Source organism: Nicotiana sylvestris, chromosome 4 (genome assembly GCF_000393655.2).
Source record: "Nicotiana sylvestris chromosome 4, ASM39365v2, whole genome shotgun sequence".
NCBI classification, from domain to species: domain Eukaryota; kingdom Viridiplantae; phylum Streptophyta; class Magnoliopsida; order Solanales; family Solanaceae; genus Nicotiana; species Nicotiana sylvestris.
In genome coordinates this window covers 73,824,181-73,833,696 of record NC_091060.1, presented here as the reverse complement: position 1 = coordinate 73,833,696, position 9,516 = coordinate 73,824,181, and positions in this window count along the sequence as shown.

The window sequence follows — 9,516 nt, the reverse complement described above, 5'->3', positions numbered from 1 at the left end:
ATCAGAAGAGAGGTCTTAGGATGGTACGTACTCACTCCCCGATTGGTCGTCTATAGCAATTTGTTTCCTTGTTTTTAGTTTAGGTCGGGAAGTGAGTTTAACTTGTTTCCCTTTTCCTCCCCGGGAGGAGTCACCTCGGCCAGGTTGTTTAGCACCTCTTCCTTGCTATTTTACCATTGTCTGCAAACAAACACATCTAACATTGTTAGTTGAAGCATAGGCAGTGAAACATGTGACTGAATTAATATTGTAGAAGCAAAATGAAAGTTGCAGAACCAGGCACTGCGGACCGTTCCATTAGGAATGCGGCCGCATTGGAGGCACCGTGGACCGAGCTAAGGCGACCGCGAGCCACACTGATCAAAACCCCAAGAAGGGTATTTTCTGAATCTCACACCGCGGTTCGCACAAAATGGGGACGCGGCCGCGGTGGGCTAGAGCGGACCGCACAAACGTTACCGCAGCTGCGCTGGACACAAGTTGTTCCTCAGTCATTCAAGCATCACAGACCGCATGGAAGCGTAACGCGGACCGCGTTAGGGCATCACGGAATGCGCTAAGGCGACCGCGAGCCGCACTGGGTTAGGTTCAGTGAGTAAACTAAGGATTGCATGCTTTTGTTCTATTTTTGTTCAACTGTTTACCCCTACTTGTCCCTACTCATGTACCCAATCCTTAGTTATTTAAAACTAACATGGAAGATACCCTAGACTAACAATTCGAAGACAATTGTGAAGGCAAAGAAGTTACAGACTACTGGCAAGCACTTAAAATAAAAATAAAAGAGTAATAATAAAAAATACCTGAAATGTTACCAGGATTATGAAGAATGAATGCAATATATCCACACAAGCAAGAATCTCAGTTTTGGACGGGGATGAACAGTAGAATTAGGGTTCTGGGTTTCCAATTTGCAAAAAGGGTAAAATGAGACCATTGGTATCTATTTATAGAGCCCCAGTAGGAACCGTACTCACCTACCAGCGTGGCTGCACAAAAGTGACCGCAGATCGCGCTGGGTTTATTTGTGTGACCCCTCGTGATGAAGCGTACGCGGACCATACAGACATGTATCACAGCCGCGTCAGTCCACCGCGGACCGCACTAACTTGACTGAGGCCGCGGTGAAGAACTTCAGAGAGTCCCCCTTTTGACTCATGCTAGCGCAAACCGCACAAAATGCACCGTGGCCGCGCTCGCAATCTTCAGAGACTATGCCATTTTCCAACTTTGTTTTGCACTGTTTCAACACAATCCCTGCAATATATCATATACAGTTAGCTCAAAAATCCTAAGCTACACATGGGTTGCCTCCCAAGAAGCGCCTGATTTAATGTCGCGGCATGACGCATGTTACCACCACATCACTTTAGATGAAGAAGTGCCACTACGTGGCTGCCATCGAACTTTCCGAGATAATGCTTGACCCGGTGACCATCGACTCTAAAGTCTTCACCATTTTTGTTTTTAAGATCAAGAGCACCAAACAGAGTCACAAACACAACTTCAAATGGCCCACTCCACTTTGACTTGAGCTTACCCAGAAACAGACGTAACCGGGAATTAAACAAGAGAACCATATACCCAACTTTGAACTCCTTGCCCCGAACATATTTGTCGTGAAGGTACTTCATTTTGTCCTTATACAAGGACGAACTGGAGTATGCATGGAATCTAAACTCATCGAGCTCATTAAGTTGTTCAACCCTCAGATTTGCAGCAACATCCCATTCTAAGTTCAACTTCCTCAAGGACCACATAGCCTTATGCTCCAATTCCACTGGAAGATGGCAAGCTTTCCCAAACACCAACCGGTATGGGGACGTACCAATCAGAGTCTTGTAAGCTGTCCGATAGTCCCAAAGAGCATCATCCAATTTTTTCGACCAATCGGTCCTATTTGCATTTACAGTTTTAGACAAGATACTCTTAATTTCTCGGTTGGAGACTTCCACTTGACCGCTAGCTTGAGGATGATAGGGGGTGGTTACTTTGTGATTAACTCCATATTTGGCTAGCAATGAATCAAAAGCTTTGTTGCAAAAGTGAGATCCCCCGTCACTAATGATAGCACGGGGATTGCCAAACCTCGTGAAGATACTCTTTTTAAGAAATGCCACAACACTCCGGGCTTCATTGTTGGGCAAAGCCACGGCTTCAACCTACTTGGAGACATAATCTACCACCATCAGAATGTAAGTGTTTCCACAAGAGCTCACGAAAGGACCCATTAAGTCGATGCCCCAAACATAAAAAATGTCTACCTTGAGAATTGTATTGAGGGGCATTTCATCCCTTTTTGAAATTCCACCGGCTCGTTGGCATTCATCACATCTTTTGACCACATCACCGGCATCTTTAAACAAAGTAGGCCAATAAAATCCGCAACTAAGCACTTTAGAAGCCGTTCTCGCCCCTCCATGATGGCCACCATAGGGTGAGGAATGGCAAGCTTCCAAAATACCCAATTGATCCTCTTCCGGGATACATCGTCGAATCACACCATCGGTGCAAATATTAAACAAATAGGGCTCATCCCAATAATAATCCAAGCTATCCCATTTGAGCTTCTTCCTTTGGTTAGAAGAGAGCTCACACGGGATGATTCCGGTAACAAGATAGTTTGCAATATCGGCGAACTACGGTATTCCACTCATTGACACCGCAAGGAGTTGCTCGTCAGGAAATGTATCATTGATCTCAAGGCCGTCACAAGGCCTCCCATCCTCCTCCAAACGGGACAAGTGGTCCGCCACTTGATTCTCGCTACCCTTCCGGTCAACAATTTCTAGATCAAACTCTTGAAGGAGAAGAACCTATCTCATCAATCTTTCCTTTGAATCTTTCTTGGTCATCAAATACCTAAGGGCGACATGGTCGTTGTGCACAATAACTTTAGCCCCCATAAGGTAAGGATGGAACTTTTCCATAGCAAAAACAATAGCCAACAACTCCTTTTTGGTGACTGTGTAGTTCCTTTGAGCTTCATTCATGGTCTTTCTTGAGTAGTAAACCGGGTGGAACATCTTGTTGATCCTTTGGCCTAAAACCGCCCCCACCGCAACGTCACTCGCGTCACACATGAGCTCGAATGGTAAGCTGCAATTTGGTACGGTGATGATGGGGGTAGTGGTCAACTTTTGTTTAAGGAGATCAAAAGCCTCCATGCATTTCTTATCAAAAACAAACTTGGCATCTTTCTCTAGCAATTTACACAACAGGTTAACTACTTTAGAAAAATCTTTGATGAACCTCCGGTAGAAACCCGCATGCCCAAGAAAACTCCTCACTCCTTTGACAGAAGTAGGGGGAGGAAGCCTTAAAATAACCTTGGTCTTGGCCTTATCAACTTCAATTCCTCACTTTGAGATCTTGTGACTCAACACTATACCTTCTTCTACCATAAAATGGCACTTTTCCCAGTTTAGAACAAGGTTGGTATCTTTACACCGGGCCAACACTCTATCCAAGTTTACCAAGCACTCCTCAAAAGAATCCCCAACCACGCTAAAATCATCCATGAAGATCTCCAAGATATCCCCCACCATGTCGGTGAAAATAGCCATTATGCAATGTTGGAAGGTCGCTGGAGCATTACATAATCCAAATGGCATTCTGGAGAAAGCAAATGTGCCATAAGGATATGTGAAAGTCGTCTTCTCTTGGTCCTCCAGGGCAATGAGAATTTGATTGTACCCCGAGTAACCATCCAAAAAACAATAGAAAGCCCGGCCCACAAGACAATCAAGCATTTGGTCAAGGAATGACAATGGGAAATGATCTTTTGTAGTCACCTTGTTCAACTTCCGGTAATCCATGCAAACTCTCCAACCCGTCACTGTCCGAGTCGGAATAAGCTCATTGTTGTCGTTGGTCACCACAGTCATTCCACCTTATTTCGATACACATTGCACCTGAGAAGTCCATAAACTATCAGAAATGGGATAAACCACACCTGCGTCAAGCCACTTGATAACCTCTTTCTTTACTACTTCTTGCATAGCCTCATTTAGTCTTCTTTGAAGCTCAAGTGAAGGCCTCGCATCCTCCAATATGATTTTATGCATGCAAAAGGCAGGGCTTATACCCCAAATATCAGCTAGAGTCCATCCCATTGCCCTCTTTTGCCTTTGAAGAACTGCCAAGGTGGCCTTAACCTGCATGTTAGTAAGGCAAGAATAAAGAATGACAGGTAAAGTAGAATTTGAACCCAAGAATTCATACCTGAGGTGTGGAGGAAGTGGCTTCAACTCCAACACCGGTGGCTCCTCAATCGATGGCTTCGTTGGTGGAGTTTTGCGGTTTTCAAGATCCAAAGATAATCTTCTAGGCTCATAGAATATAAACCCATACTATGCAATACATTCACGCACTCCACTCTACTAGCATCATCATTGACATCCATGTTAAGAACCACGGCCTCAAGAGGCTCTTCAACATTGATCATAGAACTTGTGTCATCCACTATCACGGCTGTGACAATGTCCACAAAAGAACACACCTCCGTGCTATTTGGTTGTCTCATTGATTTGCAAACATGGAATACAACCTTCTCATCTCCCACTCGGAATGTCAACTCACCCGCTTCAACATCAACTAATGCCTTCCCCGTATCTAGGAAAGGTCTTCCAAGAATAATCGGCACTTCAAAATCCACCTCACAATCTAATATGACAAAGTTGGCCGACAATATGAATTTATCAACACGGACAAGAACATCATCGATTATGCCGAAGGGTCGCTTCATCGATCAATCCGCCATTTGAAGACTCATTGAGGTAGGTCGAGGTTGCCCAATTCCCAAAGTCTTGAAGACCGAGTACGACATCAAATTAATACTAGCCCCCAAGTCACAAAGGGCCTTTGCAAAATCCGCACTTCCGATGGTACAAGGGATAGTAAAAGCTCTGGGATCCTCAAGCTTGGGTGCCATTGAATGCACTATGGCACTCACTTGATGAGTCATCTAAATTGTTTCACACTCCATCGACCTCTTCTTTGTAACCAAATCTTTCATGAACTTCGCATACCCCGGCATTTGCTCAAGTGCCTCAACCAAAGGGACATTGATTGTGAGGCTCTTTATCATGTCAATGAATTTTTTGAATTGATTGTCACTCTTTCGCTTTGGTAACCATTGAGGATAAGGTGGAGGTGGCCTAGGCAAAGGTGCCTTGGCTTTTTGTACAACTGGCTCGGGCATGTCAATCACGTGTTCCCTAGACGGGTTCACAACATCTTGAGTCTCTACCTTGGCCTCATCATTAATATCAATCTGCACATCATTGTTTGCATTTTGATTAACCACATCATCAACAATCAAAGGTACATCATCATTCTGCAACTCAACATCTTCATCCATAACTTGCTTTTGCATTGAGGCATTCACATCACTGCCTCTCCCACTTCTTGTTGTAACCGCCATCACATGATTATTATTCCCACCCTTCGGATTCACCACCGTGTCACTTGGTAGCGCACCCTTGGGACGAGTATTCAATGCTTGAGAGATTTGGCCTAATTTCACCTCCAAGTTCCGGATAGATGTGTTATGCGAAGCTAATTAGGCCTCGAAATCTTGGTCCTTTTTCATCATTTGCTCGAACATGGTTTAAATTCTCCCCATATCACTTCCGGATGAACTCGGACCTTGAGAAGGAAAGGGGGGTGGATTGTTCGGTTGTTGGTACATGGGGGGACTTTGAAAGCCTTGCCCCCAGTTGCCTTAGTTCCCGCTATTGTTCCACCCTCCTTGATTGTTGTTGTTGCCCAAATTATTGTTACTCCCATTCCAATTTCCTTGGTTGCTTTGATTACCCCAATTGTTGTTTTGGTTGTTGTTATTCTAATTACCTCCGCCTTGTTGTTGATTGACCTAATTTCCTTGAGGACGCCATTGTTTGTTGGACGAGTTACCTTTATTCCCTTGGTAGTTGTTGACATATTAGACCTCTTCGCTTTGATCATCATAGAACTCATTTGAATAACCACCACCATCATTGTTGTTGTCATATTGTTCACAATTACCTTGAGGTTGTTGTCCTCTTTGTCTCCTTTTCAACATATAAACACCTTCCATTGCATTGATTTGGCACAGGTTTTGGACTTGTTGCAATTGTGCCTTTGCTAATTGATTCATAGTTGTTGTAAGCTCGGCGATGGCTTGGCCATGATCATGCAATTCCTTGTACAAATGGATGACCGTGGGGTCACCTTGGGGAACATTTGCTTGGCTTTGCCATGCCAAAGAGGTGTTGGCCATTTCATCAAGTACATCACATGCCTCTTGGTAAGAAAGTTTCATAAAGTTCCCTCCAGCCAATTGGTTCACAATGCATTGATTCGTGGTATTGATGCCCCGATAAAAGTTTTGTTGAATCATAGCCTCGGTCATGTCGTTATTAGGACACTCTTTCACCATTGTTCTATATCTTTCACATATCTCGTGCAAAGGTTCCGTTGGCTCTTGCTTGAAAGCTAGAATTTCATCCCGAAGAGCTGCCATATGACTTAGACAAAAGAACTTGGAAATAAATTTGTCCGCCAATTCATCCCATGTTGTAATAGAATGATTGGGGAGCCTTTCTAACCAATCCAATGCTTTACCCCGAAGAGAGAATGGGAAAAGCTTCAACCTCAATGCATCATCGGACACGTTGGTTTGCTTGCTACCCCGACATGTATCCACGAACCCCTTCAAGTGCTTGTAGGCATTTTGATCGGAGGCACCCGTGAAATACCCTTTTTGCTCGAGCAAGGTTAGCATAACATTTGTGATTTGAAAGTTCCCCCGCCCGGATTCGGGGAGGAACAATAGCACTGGCATATCCTTGATTTGGTAAAACTCTGGGATCCACTCTCGGTGGTGGTGGAGGAGGGTCTGGAATATTGTTGTTCTCATTTGCATTTACATTGACATGTCAGCCTCTCCACCGGGTCCTCAAGCTATGATTGCAGCACCAGCTGCCACCCCACCTGCTCAGCCAGTTCGAGGTGGGGGTCGGGAAGGTAGAGGTCGCCCTAGAAGGGGATGTCATGCTAGATACTATGCCCTTGTTGCTCATACAGAGGCTATTGCTTCTGATTCTGTCATTACAGGTATTGTTCCGATCTGTCATAGAGATGCATCGGTTCTACTTGATTCAGGCTCTACTTATTCCTATGTGTCCTTTTATTTCCCCCTGCATTTGGGCGTTTCTTGGGATTATTTGAGTTTCCCAATTTATGTGTCTACTCCTGTGGGAGATTCTCTTGTTGTGGACCATGTGTATCGGTCGTGTTTGATTACTCTTAGTTGTTTTGGGGCCAGAGCCGATTTATTATTGCTCAACATGGTAGATTTTGATGTTATCTTGGGCACGGACTGCTTGTCGCCCCATTATGCTATTCTTGATTTTCACGCTAAGACCGTGACGTTGGCTATACCAGGTTTACTGTGATTAGAGTGGAGGGGTACCTGATCGCTGCCTACTCGACAATACACTATGGTAGGAAGAGCGGATTGCAATAGCTTTTACCCGAATAGAGGTCCGGGATCGAATTTCCACAAGGAGCTAGTAGTGGAGTTGTATTTTCTGTCTAGCCTAGAGTTGTGGTTGTGCTTCTAATGTCATTTCAATCATCTTTTGAGTTTTTGTATTTATAACTACTATTATAAAACTACGGATTAAAGCTAGATTATGCTAGGAGAATATTGCTAAGTTGTAATTAATGGGAAGGAAAAACACTAGGGTTGTAGCATTACCTTGGTGGCTAATTGACGGGTAGATGTTACTTAGGTTCGATTGACTTGTTTGGGGGTTATGCTATAATCGTTGCACGATTTTTACCCACTCTCACACCTCTCGGTAGAGAGAATTATTTTACCCAATTGAATCTCTCGAGACCAATTGGGTTGGTAAATTAGACCAAGCAACTAGGGTTCAAGTAGGGTGATTACTCTCTCGAGATTTAACCTGTTAATTGGGACTATCATTTCTCATGAGTCCATCCCAATTCCTTGTTGGGTCAATTTTGAGGTCATAAACTCTCTTTCTCAAGAAGAGTTAAACCCACAAAGCTTGAATCAGTATTTGCAACCACCAATTCTAAATTAAATCCTAAAATTAACCCAAATAACAAACGCCCATAGTCAATCTAACTCTAGATGGCAACACCCATCAATTACCCACACTAGGGTTGAGCCACAACCCTAGCTAATGGGTTTAGCTACACATAATTAAAGAAGAAAATGAATAAATAGATGAAGAACTACACATATTAATTAATTACTAAGAAGAAACTACAATAATCTATTGTTAATGGGAAGCAAATATGCCAAAAATGGCTACAACACCAAGCGTAGCTATTCTCCTGTTCTCAAATCTGACCTCCGCTTTAAAAAAATAGTAAAATGTTCTATTTATACTAGGCTGGAAAAACTGGAGAAAAATACCCCTGTGGGGTCAGTGCAGGCCGCACAAAACGGATCGCGGCCGCACTGGCTTTTGGGTTTCAGTTGTCTGATGACTTGAACTAGGGGATGCGGACCATGTGGGAGTGTACTGCGGCCGTGAAGGCAACTGGCACAGTCCAAGCAGACGTGACCGCAGACCGCATGAGGACAAATGCCCCTTTGCTGAACGCTATGTACGCGGACCGCACAGAAAAGGAGTGCGGCCGCGAAGCTTCTCCGCGGGCTGCATGAGTCCTACCGTGGCCGCGTGACCATAGGCTCGAAAATGTCCAGTCTCTGAACCTCCTAGTGCGGCTGCGGTCATTGTTACTCGGTCCGCACTAGGCCCCTTTTTTCTTCACTTCTCTTTGTCTTTGATACTTGAGTAGGTTTCACTCCTTTTTGAGTCGATTTTTGACATCTCATCACTTTGTCAATCAACCCTGCAATCAAGCACAACTTGTGAGCATTTTGGGACTGTTTTTGTATCAATTTATACTCAAAGCATAGGCAAGTAGGGGCATAAACAATTTAAAATCCTAACTTATCAGTACCTTAGATTACACTCCCAGCAGAGTTATTTCATTTCTTAAAGCTCAACGAATGGTTGAGATGGGGTGTGACGCGTATCTAGCTTATGTGAAAGATGTCAGTATTGATACCCCTACAATTGAGTCAGTCCTAGTAGTGAGGGATTTCCCTGATGTATTTCCAGCTGATCTTCCAGGCATGCTGCCTGGCAGAGATGTTGATTTTGGCATTGATTTGTTGCTGGGCACTCAACCCATCTCTATTCCTCTTTATCGTATGGACCCTCCTGAGTTGAAGGAGTTGAAGGAACAGTTACATGAATTTCTTAATAAGGGATTCATTCGGCCAAGTGTGTCCCCTTGGGGTGCTCTTGTCTTGTTTGTGGAGAAAAAGGATAGTTCTGTGCATAATTATCGCCATTTGAATAAAGTCACAATGAAGAACATGTATCCTTTGCCTCATATTGATGACCTATTTGATCCGTTATAGGTTGCTAGAGTGTTTTCCAAGATTAACTTGTGTTCAGGTTATCATCAGTTGAAGATTCGAGA